Here is a 15617-nt window from a genome sequence, read left to right as displayed (position 1 = left end):
CCTTCTGGTGACACATCTACCCCCAACATGACATATACCCCTCCCCTTTAGTTTACACATCTACCCATAAGATCACAGATCCCCTCCCCTTTCTGGGTTGGCATCCCAAGATTTGTTGGTCAAGGTGAAATGCCACCCCTCCCCTTTTCAGGTGACACATGTAACCCCTCCAAGATAAGAAATCTGCCACTTCCTCCTTCTTTCCCCATCCCCCAACATTTGTGGAACATTTTAGGATGAAGAGTCTGTTGCATGGATCCCGCACCAGCCAATCATGACGAGTTAGGCAGAGCATTACAGTGAGAGTGGGGCTTGATTCCAAGGGCGACAATCCAGCGACTGGTGTCCAGCATGCCGCCACAGTGTAGAGCTTGTGTGGCTGCAAGAGATGGACATCTCTAAGTCTATCGAAGCACCTTTCAAATTGTGACCAATAATGAATTTAAACATGTTGCACAAAACCAGGTGTTCCCTTAATTTTTGTACTTAGCATATATAAACCTGAAGTGTGCTTCTCACTATATATGAAGTCATCTCTTGTTTACCGAGAAAAAATGCATTTGAGGTTTTACTTTTCTCTAGAAAGACCTCTTCCCAGGTTTAACTTTTCCTTTCTTTATATGAACATCAACATTCAAATGATACATAAGTCTTTGAAATCAATTGAAAAATATCATTCAAAATCAAGCTCAAAGTACAAATGTTTTCTGAAGCGGGATTGGAACCACAAGTCTCTGATTTGTAGGCAGACGCTCTATCTGGCAGACGAAAGTGGACAGACAAAAGTGGTGGGATTAAATTATCTACTTACAGTTACTGCCATTAAATTCATTAAATGATCATCTACATTGTAATTCTCCATCACTGATGGTATATATGTTAGCATTCTTCTGGCTTTCAATAGAGAATGTGAAACCAGCATCCCTCCCCCTCTGGTTTAATTTACATAAAGGGAAAATTCTTTCATATTTGTCCATGGACATAATTAAGTATGATAGTTCTAATCTAAATCGTATTAATGACTTTCCCAACTTTTGGATGTTAAAAGTTGGAGAAAGGTTTTAAACATTCAATAGGAATCATAGTGTGAGCTATTATGTATAACCGAATGCCAATTTCGATTACACATATTAATGGCTGTTTCTTGGAATGGACACCAAAAATGATTCACATCGCCAACTGACTGATTTTGCCACAAAGGGGTGCCTTTTGCTATTTGCAAGTTTTCGTCATTTATCATTTTCTGGGTTTCCATGGAATCAATTTGGACTTTGTCTCAAAAGGGAGGGACATGCTTTGTTTCTGGAGCAGAAGTCAAACATTATTTAATACCTTTCTGCAAAATTTGGCAGATATTGGGGCAGACCCTAAAGTTTTGCCTTTCGCTGTTTTGCAGATTTTGGTGATTTATCATTTTCTGGGTTTCCATGGAAACGAGTCTGACTTGTCTCAAAATGTAGGGATAAGCTTCGTTTCTGGAGCACAACTCGAAAACTATTTAATATCTTTCAGCAAAACTTAAGCAGATATTTGAGGCAGACCACAAGGTAGTGCTGTTTGCTATTTACAAAGTTTTGGTATTTATATTTTCTCCAGTTTCCATGGAAACAATTCCGACTTAGTCTCAAAATGGAGGGGTGGGCTTCATAACCGTTTCATATCATTCAACAGATCTTGACAAATGTATGAGACAAATCTTGAAGTGGTGCTTTTTGCTGTTTACAAATATATGGCATTTATATTTTTCATGATTTCCATGGAAATGATTCAAACTTAGTCTCAAAAACATCAAGTAACTGTCAGATGATTTGTCTTTTCAAATATGTTGGGGCCAGGGGGATATGTTATCTTCTGATGACTCTTGTTATGTATAGGAATGGTAACTGATATTCCCCAGCTGCATGGAAATATACCAGTCTTGAACACCTTGTTAAGGCACTTATTATAAAATGGCATAATTATAGATGGTGAACACTTCAACATTTCTGCAACAACGTTGTCCAAACCAGCTGATTTTCCATTTTTGAAGAGCGTCAACAAATTTCCTGATCTTTAATGGGCGAATCTAATACAAGTGCTTCTGGGTCTAAATTATTTTCAAATGTTACACTTATTGGATTATCTTGCATGTCAGTGCTTGTGCAAAAATTATTAGAAACAGAAAGCCCCTTTAAAATGAGCAAGCTGTGATGTTTTAGTAGTTGTATTGCCAATGATTGGTCTATCCTTGAATCTTCATATATATTTCCAAAATGCTGTTGGTGAACTACTTGATTTGAAAAGTCTTTCTAAATTATGTTGACGCAAGTTTGATTTGTTTCTTCTACACAGAGTTTTCTATCTATCTATTTCTTTCCTTACTGTAGAGTCTCCAGTTACGACGTTTTTGAAATCCTTGTGATGTTTTCTAAAATTCCTAAGTGATTTTCGTGCAGCGCTTCATGCAATTTTACACTCACAGTTTAGCAGTATCATCTTCTGGGGTTTCAATGCATGTTTCTTCATGTATCTAGCAGACTCTACAATCATGCATATGAAATTGTCAATAGCGTCTTCAATGCTACTCTCAAGTTTATCTAAAAATGTCTGAGTTATATTGACGTAATTCATTTTTAGATTTTCCAAAAAAGTGTGACAAAGAGCATTATTCCATATGATTTTGTCAAATAAACCTTCTGACAAAGTATTAAGATTCGACATTTTCAAGTTGGGGAACTTGCAGATTAGTTCCAGAAGCAAATGATCAGATTCTAGCTGAACCCCTATATTCAGCTTGCCGATATACTCAAAGGAGTCACGAGAAGAGATGAAATAGCCTTTAACACTTGTTGACCCATGAAGACCATGAATTCACCTTGTTGCTCTCCGGACTCTGCTATTACTGATAAATAGTTTAAACGCATAAGAAAGGACTATGAAGTTTTTTTCTGAACTTATTGATGACAGTATCATGTGACTTTTGATTATTAACTGTGATATCCTCATCATCATCTTCAATGTTGATATTTCCCCAGCTAACATCACACTACTGGGCCAGTGCTGGCATCGTTCTGGCCTGAATTGTGGGAGAAAAATAGTACAGGCCAAGTTCCAGAATGTCTTACATGGGCCTGATGCTCTGACTTCAGTACTGGCCCAGTTACATGAAGTTAGTTGAGTCTATCATCATTGACAAAAACCTGTGGGTGATTACCCTCACCTGTTTGAGTGTTCATGTCACCACACAACAATGTATCACGTAATTGTGCCACGTTAGACAATTAAAAGGTTACATTTTGTCGGAGACTGATTATGATAAGACAAACCCGCTGGTGGGTTTGTATGTACATAGTAAATTAATATTTCTATCAGTTAAGAATATATCCTTTGTGAAGTTAAGACACACAAAGTTATCAATGTCTGTTTTTATCAACTTACAAGTTTTACTGAGTGACTGATAGACACATGCACAGACACCAGAAAGTCGTCCATACTCAGACAACTTGATAGCAGGGCTGTAGAATATATCGTAGTTAGCTAACCAATCAACATCAGTAACATCGTCAACAAATGCTTCTACCAGACATATAACTTGAAAATCAAGTAAATAATGGAGAAAGTCTGAGTTATGTATTATGTTTTTAAGACCATTCATGTTCCAACAGAGGAAGTTAAATGTTCCCTCACTACCCTCACAGACAGTCTCATCGTACTGTATGTAGCTGTCATCACTGCCAGTGTCAAAACTACAAGTTCCATGTGAAATAAAGTCCAGGCCTTGGCTGACATCCTATAGAGTGGGAGATGAAGGTTCAATGTCGGTACGAGAAAATCTGAAGGATACACATTCCACTTTCTCATTTAGGTCATCAATATCATTGTACATATCATCATGGTTCTCTTTTACATGGTTAATGTCTGGCTTGAGCTCACTAACCCTTCTATCCAGATAAATACATTTTGAGTTGATTGCTTTAAATTCAGATTTCAAGTCGGATAGTCCTGATTTGACGTCACATAGCTCGCTCATTAAAATATCTCTTATCTCTTCAGGACTCACGCCAGCGGTCATGGGAGGCAATCGCGCGGGTGCTCGCGGTTCTGAAAATGTCTCTGGTGTACATGTAGAGCATATGCGGCGATGTCATAGACAAAACTAGGTCACATTCAAAACTCGTGACGTGACACACTGCACAAAAGAATGTCGTTTCTTTTGGCAAATATGCGTTAACATTTAAATTTTCACGCCAGTTTATAACACAGAAAGATGCCGACAAATGGATCCCCTACAGTAAGAGGCTGATAAGCAGGCTAAATTGTAAATCAGAGCTGGCCGCGTATTTCCAGTACTCACTCCCTCTGTCAAGTGTGACTTGTCGGGTACCGGTCGGGTGGGTAATAGATCCAATTCTGACTCCGTACACTTTGATTGCAATCATATTCTTGGGTAGAGAGTATGATCACACACTTACTAACACACTACACCAGGGAGGTGTATGTAAAGGTTTGGTTTACCCCTCATGACACCAAGGGCACATGATACAGTTTTCATTAATACACCATAGACATACCATTCAGTTGCCAAATGTACGTGATAAGTTTCCTTTGTTCTGGTGTATTAAGCAACGGGATTAATTTGTATGTGTATCTGAACAGTAGACAAAGGGGAGGTAATTTAGAACATTTGGTGGAAGAGTATGCTCCCTTTGGTGTGCTTTTTGTCTTATACAGCATTGTGAATTGTTTGCGCCTAGCTGGATACAAGGCCAGGGAAACTGACTGACAGCATATATGATCATTGCAGGGAAACCATTATTTTAAAAAAGATATAAAGTATTTACTGCAATAATTAAAAAGTTCATGATAATGAATATGTTTGTTGAAGCCAAGTCTTCCAAGATGCCATATGGTGCAGACATCTCAGTGTCACTCAGATCAGTCAGAGTGTTTCTTAGTAAGTATTTCAAAGGAGTTTTGGTAAGATGTTCCTTTGCACAGGAATCTGCTTGATCTGTCTGTGAGGATATTGACCCAGCAACAGATTGAATGTTTCATTGGCAATCTACCTGTGCTCTGAGGGTGTCAAATAATGACCCTGCTACAGGTTGAGTGTTTCAGTGGTTGCCCAGCTGTGTTCTGACTAACTGGATTGGGTGGTCAGACTCGCGGACTTGGTTGACACATGTCATCCTTTCCCAATTTGCGCATATTGATGCTCGTGCTGTTGATCACTGGATTGTCTGGTCCAGGCTCGATTATTTACAGACTGTCGCCCTGTAGCTTGAATATTGTTGAATGCAGTCTAAAACTCCACTCCACTCCGCTGACTGAGGGTGTCACAGGTATGAAAGGTCTTATCCTAGGGAATTAATTTTACTGACAGCCATGAAGATAGAGATGTTGTTAAAGATCTGTAGTGCCATGGTTTGAAACCAAATTTACTGACAGAGGTAAGTGTGTCTTACATGAACATTCTGACATTAATATTTTTGCAGTACTTTTGTCAATGTGGTTGACCTCAAACACCAGCTGACCAAGCAGAATTGTCCTGGATTAATTTCTTCATTCCAGTTTCGGGGCATAAGTCAATATGAAGAGTTAAACGTTTGGATTCCAATCCTCTGACTTAAATACTACAGAAACCAATCTGAAGTCTCGCAGTCACTTCCTTCATGCCAAGCACTGATGTCTATATTAGTTACATTAGTTGAGACACTTACTTGTTGGCATGACACGACAATGGGGAAAATACTTGTGTACTCTCCTGTGTTTCTCCATACAAGGTGCTGACTGTCATTTGCATGGGCGCCAGTCATTCATCATTAGTATTATTTGTCGTCTTCAGTTTGGGACACTGTAAGGGTAGCATGCTATGGGTGTAACACCCCTTTAGACATCTGTGGGTTAGGGTGCCATGCTATGGGTGGGTTACCCCTTTAAAGGTGTTAGGGTAGCGCTATGGGTGTAACACCCCTTTAGACATCTGTGGGTTAGGGTGCCATGCTGTGGTTGGAGCACCCCTTTCAGAGTCTTAGGGTTAAGTTGCCATGATATGTGTGGGAGATCCTTACAAAGTCTTAGGGTTTGGATGTCATGGTATGGGTGGAGCACCCCTTTTAGAGTCTTAGGGATAGGGTCTGATGGTATGTATGGGACACCTCTTTCAGTGTCTTAAAGTTAAGGTCTGATGGTATGTGTGGGACACCTCTTTCAGTGTCTTAAAGTTAAGGTCTGATGGTATGTGTGGGACACCTCTTTCAGTGTCTTAAAGTTAAGGTCTGATGGTATGTGTGGGACACCTCTTTCAGTGTCTTAGGGTTAGGGCAACATGGTATGAGTGGGGCACTCCCTTGACGCTCGAGGGTTAGTGTGCCTTGCTATTGGTGTGACATGCTTTTCACATTCTTTGTGGAGTTAGGAGCCATGTTATGGGTGGAGGTTGACATCCCTTTCAGTATTGAAGAAGATTTGGGTTTAATTCCCTATATGGGTACAATGTAAAACACATGTCAAGTGTTACTGCCATGATATTGCTGGGATACTGTGAAAAGTGAGATAAAAATAAAACCTCCCACTCCTGTTACTGTCAATTCTATTTTTCTTTGTTTAAATGAAAATGATTCGTACATAGCCTTAAAAGGGAGGGATGGCTTCCGTGTTTGGAGCACAACTTGAAATCTTCTTAATATCATTCGGCAGAATATGTGAGATAGACCTCAAGGTGGTGCCTTTTGCTATTTACAGAGTTTTGGCATTTACATTTGTCCCGTTTTCCATGGAAACGATTCAGACTTAGTCTTGAAAGGGAGGGGTAAGCTTTGTTTCCAAAGCACAACTTGAAAACCATTTGATATTGTTTAACAGATCTTGGCAGATATATGAAGCAGATCTTGAAATGGTGCCTTTTACGTTTTACAGAGATTTGGCATTTATGTTTTTCCTGACTTCCATGAAGATGATTGGAACTTAGTCTAAAAACACATGAAGTAACTGTCAGATCATTTGCCCTTTCAGATATGTTGGGCCGGAGGGATATGTCATCTCCGGATAACTCTTGTTTGTTTTGCAAATATTTTATTGTTTTTTCTTGCAAAATATAGTTACATCTGTCAGAGCATTTAAAATGGACATTTTAATGCTTGTATGTCCTCCAAGGAGGACTTCTTCTGAAAAGAATTTCCCATTTTGCCATTAATGGTTCATTAATGAACACATACACCACTGTTTATCAGCCACATGTAGTTGATCAGTTTTCTTTATATTTTTGGATATTGCATCAGGGGATTGATTTGTATCTGAGCAGTAGACAAGGGGGAGGTAATTTAGAACATTTGGTGGAAGAGTATGCTCCCTTTGGGGTGCTTATATGTGATTCAGCTTTGTGAATTGTCTGTGCCTAGGACTTGGCCTTAGCCCTGGGTAACTGAGTGACAGCATACATAATTATTGCAGGGATATGTAAAAAAAAAGACATCAAATATTTTCTGTAATAATTAAAAAAAATCATGATTATGAATATGTTTCTTGAAGCCCAGTCTTCTGAGAGAGCAGCTACCATCGTAGACTAGGTAGCACTACAATGTCACTCAGGTCAGTAAAGATGTGTGTTTGTAAGTACATCAAGGGATTGTTGGCAAAAGGACACTTTTCACAGGAAATTACTTGATCTGTAACAGTTTGGATGTTTGTGTGGTTGTCCAGATGTGTTCTGAGGGTGTCTGAGGTAATGACCCTGTAACAGGTCAAATGTTCCAGTGGTTGCTCAGCTTTGTTCTGAGGGTGTCGCAGGTACAGAGATCCCAACCCCCCTACCCACCGACCCCCCACTGTCAAAAGAGGCCCGATCCCACTCTCATGCTCACTCCCAACTTGCAAATTCAGGGCTTGAGACTTGCTTCGGGCAAGGCATCACTCTGTTTACATTTGATTCAGGTTTGGCATCTCTGTAGGTACCAAAAGTGTGATCCCTGGCTTGTAATAGTACTGACAGCCAGTAAGTAGAGATGCTGTTCAGGATTTGTAGTGCCGTTGTTTGAAACCAAATTTAGTGACTGTGTGAAGTGAGTCTAGCATGGATTCTCTGAGCATTAATATTATTTCAGCAATGTGGCTCAAACACCAACTGACCAACCAGAATTGTCCTGGATTGAATACTACACTCAAATACTACAGGAACAAATCTGAATTCTCACAGTCACTTCCTTCAGGCTTAGGGTGCCATGCTATGGGTGGAACACCCTTTAAAGGTCTGAGGGTTAGGGTGCAAGGCTACTGGTGTAACACCTCTTTAAAGGTCTGATGGTGATTGTGCCATGCTGTGGGTGTAACACCCCTTTAAAGGTCTGAGGGTTAGGGTGCCATGGTAAGGGTGTAACATCCCTTTAAAGGTCTGAGGGTTAGGGTGCCATGGTAAGGGTGTAACACCCCTTTAAAGATCTGAGGGTTAGGGTGCCATGCTATGGGTGTAACACCCCTTTAAAGGTCTGATGGTGATTGTACCATACTATAGGTGTAACACCCCTTTAAAGGTCTGATGGTGATTGTGCCATGCTATGGGTGTAACACCCCTTTAAAGGTCTGAGGGTTAGGGTGCCATGGTATGAGTGGGACACCATTTTCAGAGTCATAGGATTAAAGTGGCATGTTGTATGTGGGGCATCCCTTTAATGCCCAAGGGTTATTGTACCTTGCTGTTTGTGTAATACCCCTTCCACTTTATTTGTGGCGTTACGAGCCATGTATACCTGGGGTCTATTCTGGAATAGGCCATACTTTACCCCCAGGCCAGATAATACGCCTACAGAAAATAAATGATTAAGAATGCTGTGATAATTTTCTTGTACTTTTCACACAATTAAACACCATTTACAATGCTAACATGGGCTGATACATTCTCCAGATACAGAGCATAGTAAGTGTGGGTTTTCAAGCTGAAACTGGCAGGGTATGTCAGCCACTGCATTGACAGCCCAACGGCACTGTAAATTCTGAGCTGGTACACCGGGATTTCATTCCCTACATGTTTGCAATGTGTGAAGTTCATGTGTGGTGTTCACGCTGTAATATTGCTGGGATATTGCTGAAAGCAGCGTAAAGCTAAATCCTCCCACTCCGGTCTCTGCAGTTGTACCCCTCCACACATGCTGTTCCTTCACAAATCCTCTGACCTCTGTCAGCAGGTTCCTGGATAAGGAGGTCCCAAGTTACACATTTGAAGTAAAATGTGCAACAGTATCCTGTCAATAGTAGTAGGACTAAGACATGATCAGTGTCTACTGTTAATGTATAGCGGATGTTGAAGTCTCACTGGTGTTGGTTGATGCAACAGAAGTCAGTTATATCATGGCACTGTGACAAAATGTTATTTTCTAGTAAATTTAAAGGAGATTATCATATGTTGTTGTCATATTGAAATGTGGCAGTAAGGTTTATGCAGTGCAGTGACATTTGGCCAAAGTACTAATTGGTCTGATATAAGGTTGGCATGTCTCCTTAAATATTTGCTTTACTGAAATTGTCATCAACGCATGTTAGAACTTCTCAGTATTATCCCTTATCCGTACCACGGACCACTATCTTGGTCAGTGTTGTAAACCAGCCACCCCTGTACTGTACACTGTCAGTCTTAAAGGGAGGTAGGGTACATTGGTCAGCTTTGTACACCAGCCACCCCTGCACTGTACACTGTCAGTCTAAAAGGGAGGTAGGGTACACAGGTCAGTGTTGGACAACCACCCCTGTACAGTACACTATGTGTCTTAAAGGGATGTGGGGTACACTAGTTAGTGTTGAACACCAGCCACCCTTATACTGTACACTGTCAGTCTTAAAGGGAGGTAGAATACATCGGTCATCTTCTGACACCAGCCACCCCAGTACTGTCCCCTGTCAGTCTTAAAGGGAGGTAGGGTACAGTAGTCAGTTTTGCACAACAACCACCACTATACTGTACACTGTCAGTCTTGAAGGGAGGTAGAGTACATCATTTGTGTACACCAGCCCAGTACATTGGTTGACAGTGTTTGGTATCAACCTCCTCTGTACTGTACATTTTCTTCAAGGGACTCTGGTCAGTGTTCATAATCATTACTCTTTTTGGTCTCCAAGAAGTTCATCGATGTGAGACAGACAGGATGCACATAAGCCACACTAACAGTATGATTAAAATTCATCCAAAATTCTTTTGTACTTGTGAAGTTCCAAAGCACATAAAATATATTAGTATATTAATTATGCTATGATTCTAAAGTAAAAAAATTAAAGACATATATTGACTGCGGTTTCTTTCAATTCTATAATTATTTACCACTGGCAGATGTGAATGAAAATGTTAATGCATTTGTAAAGAGGACCACTTTTTCAATTGATTTCCAATCTAAACTGTATTTCCTCCCTGTTGTTCAATGTAAGTATACATCTTATACCACCATCTGCGCTTGCGGGTGGCGCCACAGAAATCGAAACCCAGCCATGAATGTTTGAATATCATCCAGGTACCTGTGAAGTAAAGATAACAAGTCCCAACATCCGGAACATGGGAATTTTGCAGGACCGGTAAAACAACTGACCAGCCAGTCCTGTGGAGAGGCTAGATTTTCTACATCTTTCCTACACTACAGTAATCGAAACCCAGCCTAGAATTCTTAGATATCATCCAGGTAGTCAAGGGATAAAACAAAAGCAACAACCAGCTGACCACGGGAATTGCTCTGGGTCAGTGTTGCTTTTTAAAAAAAAAACAGCTATGATGTCAGTTTGTACAAATCACTGATTTCATTAAGTTTTATTCTGTTTTCACTCTGCTTCACTGGCTTCATTTCTGCCACCTGAAGCAAGGGTAACAAACAAGTATTAGGCTAACAACCAAGCTTGTATCCTAGTAAGACCCACAATATCCTGATGCATCTGGAACTCACTCTTACTCACTCACTCACTCACTCACTCACTCCAACATTTACATCACTTTCAGCTTTTCTTCCACAAAAAGGAACATAACACCTGTACTTCCAGTACGTACCACCTGGACTTCCAGTGCATACCACCTGTACTTCCAGTACATACCACCTGGACTTCCAGTGCATACCACCCGTACTTCTGGTACCTACCACCTGTACTACCGGTGTGTACCACTTATACTACTGGTATGTACCACCTGTACTTCTGGTATGTACAACCTGTATTTTCGATACATACCACCTGTACTTCCAGTGCTGGCATTGTACTTCAAATGCAGATAAATTGTACTTCTGGTGCTGACAAAATTGTAGTTCCGGTACTGACAAATTGTACTTGTGGTGATGCTGACAGAATGTTACTTCTGGTGCTGACAAAAATTTACTTACTTCCAGTGACAGATTGCACTTCAGAGATTTTTGCTACAGTTGTTGAAAATGGTGAGCCAAAAAATAGACTTTTTGAGCTGAAAGAACAGTCTTATGCTGATGGGGTTTTACATGCTGTTAAAGGTGCACTTTCAAATGGCTGTCAAGATAACTTCCAGGAGAAATTTGAGGGTTTCTATACAGATGGTGCCTCAGTTTATCTTGGTTGTGGAAATAGTGTAGCTTCATAGGTGAGTCAAGTTATGCCACATCTGATTCATTGTATGGCACATAGACTTGAACTTGCTCTTTTGAAATTATAAAAGAAATGCCAAATGGGGATTCATGTAACAGACTGCTGACACTTGATTTGGAAAACATATCATTTACGTCCCAAAAGTAAAAGCAAGCTCAAACAGATTGGAGATGAGTTGGTAAACAGGCTTTAATCCCCCACACCTGCCATAGGCACAAGGGTGTGTCCCACACATTGACAAGTACTTGAGACAAGTACTGTTCACAGCAGTTTGACTGTGGACAGGTTATCGGATCCAAAATGGAGTAGTGGAAAGAGGAGGCCAATTTGTGCACAAACCCCATCTTGGCCAGAAGACATAATTTGTGTGCAAGCTCCGATGCTTTTCAGGCTGAAATGACAGCAAGACTTGAAATGATAGAAATTTTCACGTTGTTACATGCTGGAATAAACTCACTCACTCACTGACTCACTCACTCACAAGGTTATTACAGCTGAGTGATAAACAATGTTAAACTGAGGCTCTTGGAGTATACTCTTTAAAGAAAATGATTACTCTCACAACATGATTTTAATCTTGAGTTCTTTGTTTACATTGAGAGTGTTTGAGATGTGTCCAGTCACGTGAGAATGGCATGAGTAACTTGGTGAATTTCCTGAATCTGGTCACCAATTTTGAGTCCTTATTAGATAATAGCATTTATGGCTGAAAACCTGTATATCGGTTACTTTAAGCCTGTACTTGCACGTCGTACATCTGACACTTACATCCTGTACATCCAGGACTGATTTCTTGTAATTCCCATGCTTGTAGCCTGTTCATCTGGTACTAAAAAGCTGTACATCCGGTTCCTAGGTTTGGTACTTTTGGTACTGACAGCCTCTTCATCCAGTACTAAAGCCTGTGCATCTTGTACTTACAGTCTGTACATCTGGTACTAAGAGCTTGTAAATCCGGTACTGTACCTTCTGTACCTACAGTCTGAACATCAGGTACTTAAACCCTGTAAATCTGTTACTTACTTCAGTATATAAGGTTCACACAGACTGTATATCCGGTACTTGAGTTTGTAGGTCTTGTACTTACAGCTTGTAAATCTGGCACTAAGTGTCTGTAATCTGTTAGTGACTCTCCAATACTTAAAGCCTGAACATCCGGTACTGAAAACCTATACATTCAGTACAGCCTGTACATTTGGTATTGAGAGCCTAGCTGTACTTCCGGATCCGGTACTAATATTGTGTGCATCTGGTATAACAGCATGTCCATCTGGTACTGACAGACCGTATATCTGGCACTGAAAGCCATTATGTCTTGTATTAACAGCCAGTATATCCAGTACTGACAGCCTGCAGTATATCTGGTAGTATCAGTCTCTACAGCCTGTACTGGGCAAATTCAACTTCTGGCACTTAGGAGTTCTACTTCCAGTCCTAACAATAAGTATTTCCAGTGCTGACAAATACTACTTACGGTATTGGAAAACTCAACTTCCGGTTGTGACAAATTCTACTTTTAGTATTGAAAAATCCAATTTCCGGTTCTGACGAATTGTACTTCCGATACTGAAGAATTGTACTTCCGGTTCTGACGAAATCTACCTCTGGATCCGACGAATTGTACTTCCGGTTGTGACGAAATCTGCTTCCGGTTGTGACGAAGTTTACTTCCGGTTCTGACGAAGTCTACTTCCGGTTTTGACGAATTGTACTTCCGGTTCTGTTAAATTCTACTTCCTTTTCTCACAAAATCTACTTCCGGTATTAAAAAAAAAAATCAACTTCCGGTTCTGACAGACTGTAGATCCGGTCTTCCAATACTTTTAGATCGTACTTTTTGCACAACAGGAGGCCTGTGCATCTTCTACTAACCACCTGTACAAGCGGTTTTGACAATGTGTACATGTTGTACTTAAAGCCTGGTTGTACTTGTTGGTAAAGCCTGTACATCCTGACCCGTTCGATGTATGATATAGATGTTCAGACTCCAAACAAACAATGAAATGTGTCATGAAGATAATGAATAGTTTGAATGTCAAGAATTTGCCAGTCTGACGCACATCTGACCACATTAGCTGTTACAAAAAACCCTGAAAACAAGCTGCTTGTGTGCACCCGAGTATGTAGGTCTGTCACACAGTTAGCTGTGCAAGTAACAGTGTAACTAATACAAGCAAAGACGTTTCCAAGAAACACAAGGTTTTAAAGGGTCAAACATGGCTTTGAAGTTTTTTTCGCTATAATTCCGTTTTAAATGGCTACTCTGGAGATATCAAGTGAAATGAATACACAGCTTAGATTGTCAAATAGTAACTAATTTTTTACCTTGTATAAGATATAAGGTAAAAAACTAAATGTGCCTTCTATGATCACGTGTGTGTGCATGCGTACTTATATTCTGTATTTCATTTTATTAAAAAGACGGTAAATGAACACCACCACAATCGGAATTGCGAACAAACGAGAGGTTTTTTTTAAGGGTAAAATGTTTGCTTACATGTTCATCAAGGAACATGTGCCCTAGCCTAGCCTAGCCTAGCCTAGCCTAGCCTAGCCTAGCCTAGCTTACGATCATCATGCAGAAGACCGAGTTCGTTCCCCCACATGGGTGCAATGTGCGAAGCCCATTTCTGGTTCCCCGTTGTTGTATTGCTGTAACTTGGCTAAAAGTCAAATAAAACCATACCCACTCACTCACTCACTCACTCACTCACTCACTCATCTGGGAACAATCATATACAGAGACCAAGAAGTGAGATATGCCACATATGCCCACTGTGAACGAATTTTGACTTAATCAGTGGCCCTTTTCCATACCCAAATTAATCCTCAAAGTATTGCTGTAATTATTATATTCAAATGTCCGTATTTCCGCCAGAAATACCCCGAATGCATCGACAACACTTATACATGTACATCTAGTTAATTACTAGGTCACGTGACCGTCGCAATGGACTGGTTGTATCAGTGCTTCAAAGTGATTGTTTATTTTGTATTCGTTTAACAAAAGAAGTCGGCATAAATTATAGTATTTGCAGGTAGTAATGCATAACACAAACACCATAGACTTAACACAATGCAAGTTTTCAAGAAACACAGTACCACTTTAACCATCTTCCAATCCGTCCATCTTGCAGATTTCAGGTTAAACGTATTAATTATTACTTTCGTCGTCACATATATGCCCACATCAGACGACGGTTCGTAGGTGGGGATGTACAATCGACAAGTGGACAGTGGTCAATGTACTTACATACGCGTTACATACGTTCTTACATAGTTGTTTTCGCAAACAAGAAACGTTATTTACGGTGGAATCCAGTTCTGCATATGAGAGCATATCTTTAGTAAATCTATAACATATCTTTACAAGAAATAAATAAACAGTTCATATGCTCGAAGTAATGCAGGTTTGCTATAGTTTAGAGTTTTAACAATGCGCAACAGACAGATTACATCAATTTGTATTTTGTTTGTTTTCAGAGAGGAGGGTAGACGAAAGAGAAAATATTGCCAGAGCCCCGGGTAATGCCTCTTGACTCTTCATACTTGTTTGAACAACCACATCTGTGTGTGTATTTAAAGATGAAAAGAATAAAATAGAGTCTTAACTCTGTACAAGATTTTGTTCTTTGTGATGGACTGTGCGTTTCTGTGTTTAGTTTGTAAGACCACATGTAGCAATATGACTGCGGTCTGTGGCAGTCCAGTTAATTACTGACATGTTGAACAATTGGCATAAGATGAATGACATGACTCAACCAAATCAGGGAGCCTGACCACACGATCCCGTTAGTCGTCTGTTGCCCGGATCTAGGCCAGTAATGATTTTGGTTTCGTCTGGGAACAGCTGAATTTGTCAGTCGGCTTAAATGTATTCATGAACAAAATTGGTACAGTTCCCTTCAAAATGACCGGAAATCTATGTTTTATATTTATTTGAAAATATCACTGTCTGTCCAGGGAATTGAATGTGATTGACACTAAAATTTACACTAAAATATTTAGCACTCGCGCAGTTTAGATGTTTTTCACATCATGTGCGTATTGAAACTGTAAGA

At 40.1% G+C, this 15617-nt stretch overlaps 1 long non-coding RNA gene across 1 annotated transcript in view; it reads left to right on the top strand.

Annotated features, from left to right (window-relative positions):
- LOC137282782 (uncharacterized) overlaps positions 1-15115 on the top strand; it is a 97194-nt gene extending 82079 nt beyond the window's left edge. Inside the window, exon 3 of the long non-coding RNA XR_010956845.1 lies at positions 15040-15115. This is a non-coding gene — a long non-coding RNA (uncharacterized lncRNA). The remainder of the gene's footprint in view (positions 1-15039) is intronic.
- Positions 15116-15617: the final 502 nt, after the last annotated feature.

The sequence above is a fragment of the Haliotis asinina genome, chromosome 4, assembly GCF_037392515.1.
Source record: "Haliotis asinina isolate JCU_RB_2024 chromosome 4, JCU_Hal_asi_v2, whole genome shotgun sequence".
Lineage (NCBI taxonomy): Eukaryota > Metazoa > Mollusca > Gastropoda > Lepetellida > Haliotidae > Haliotis > Haliotis asinina.
Note: the sequence above shows the minus strand (reverse complement) of the source record. Positions and strands in the feature narration are given on the sequence as shown.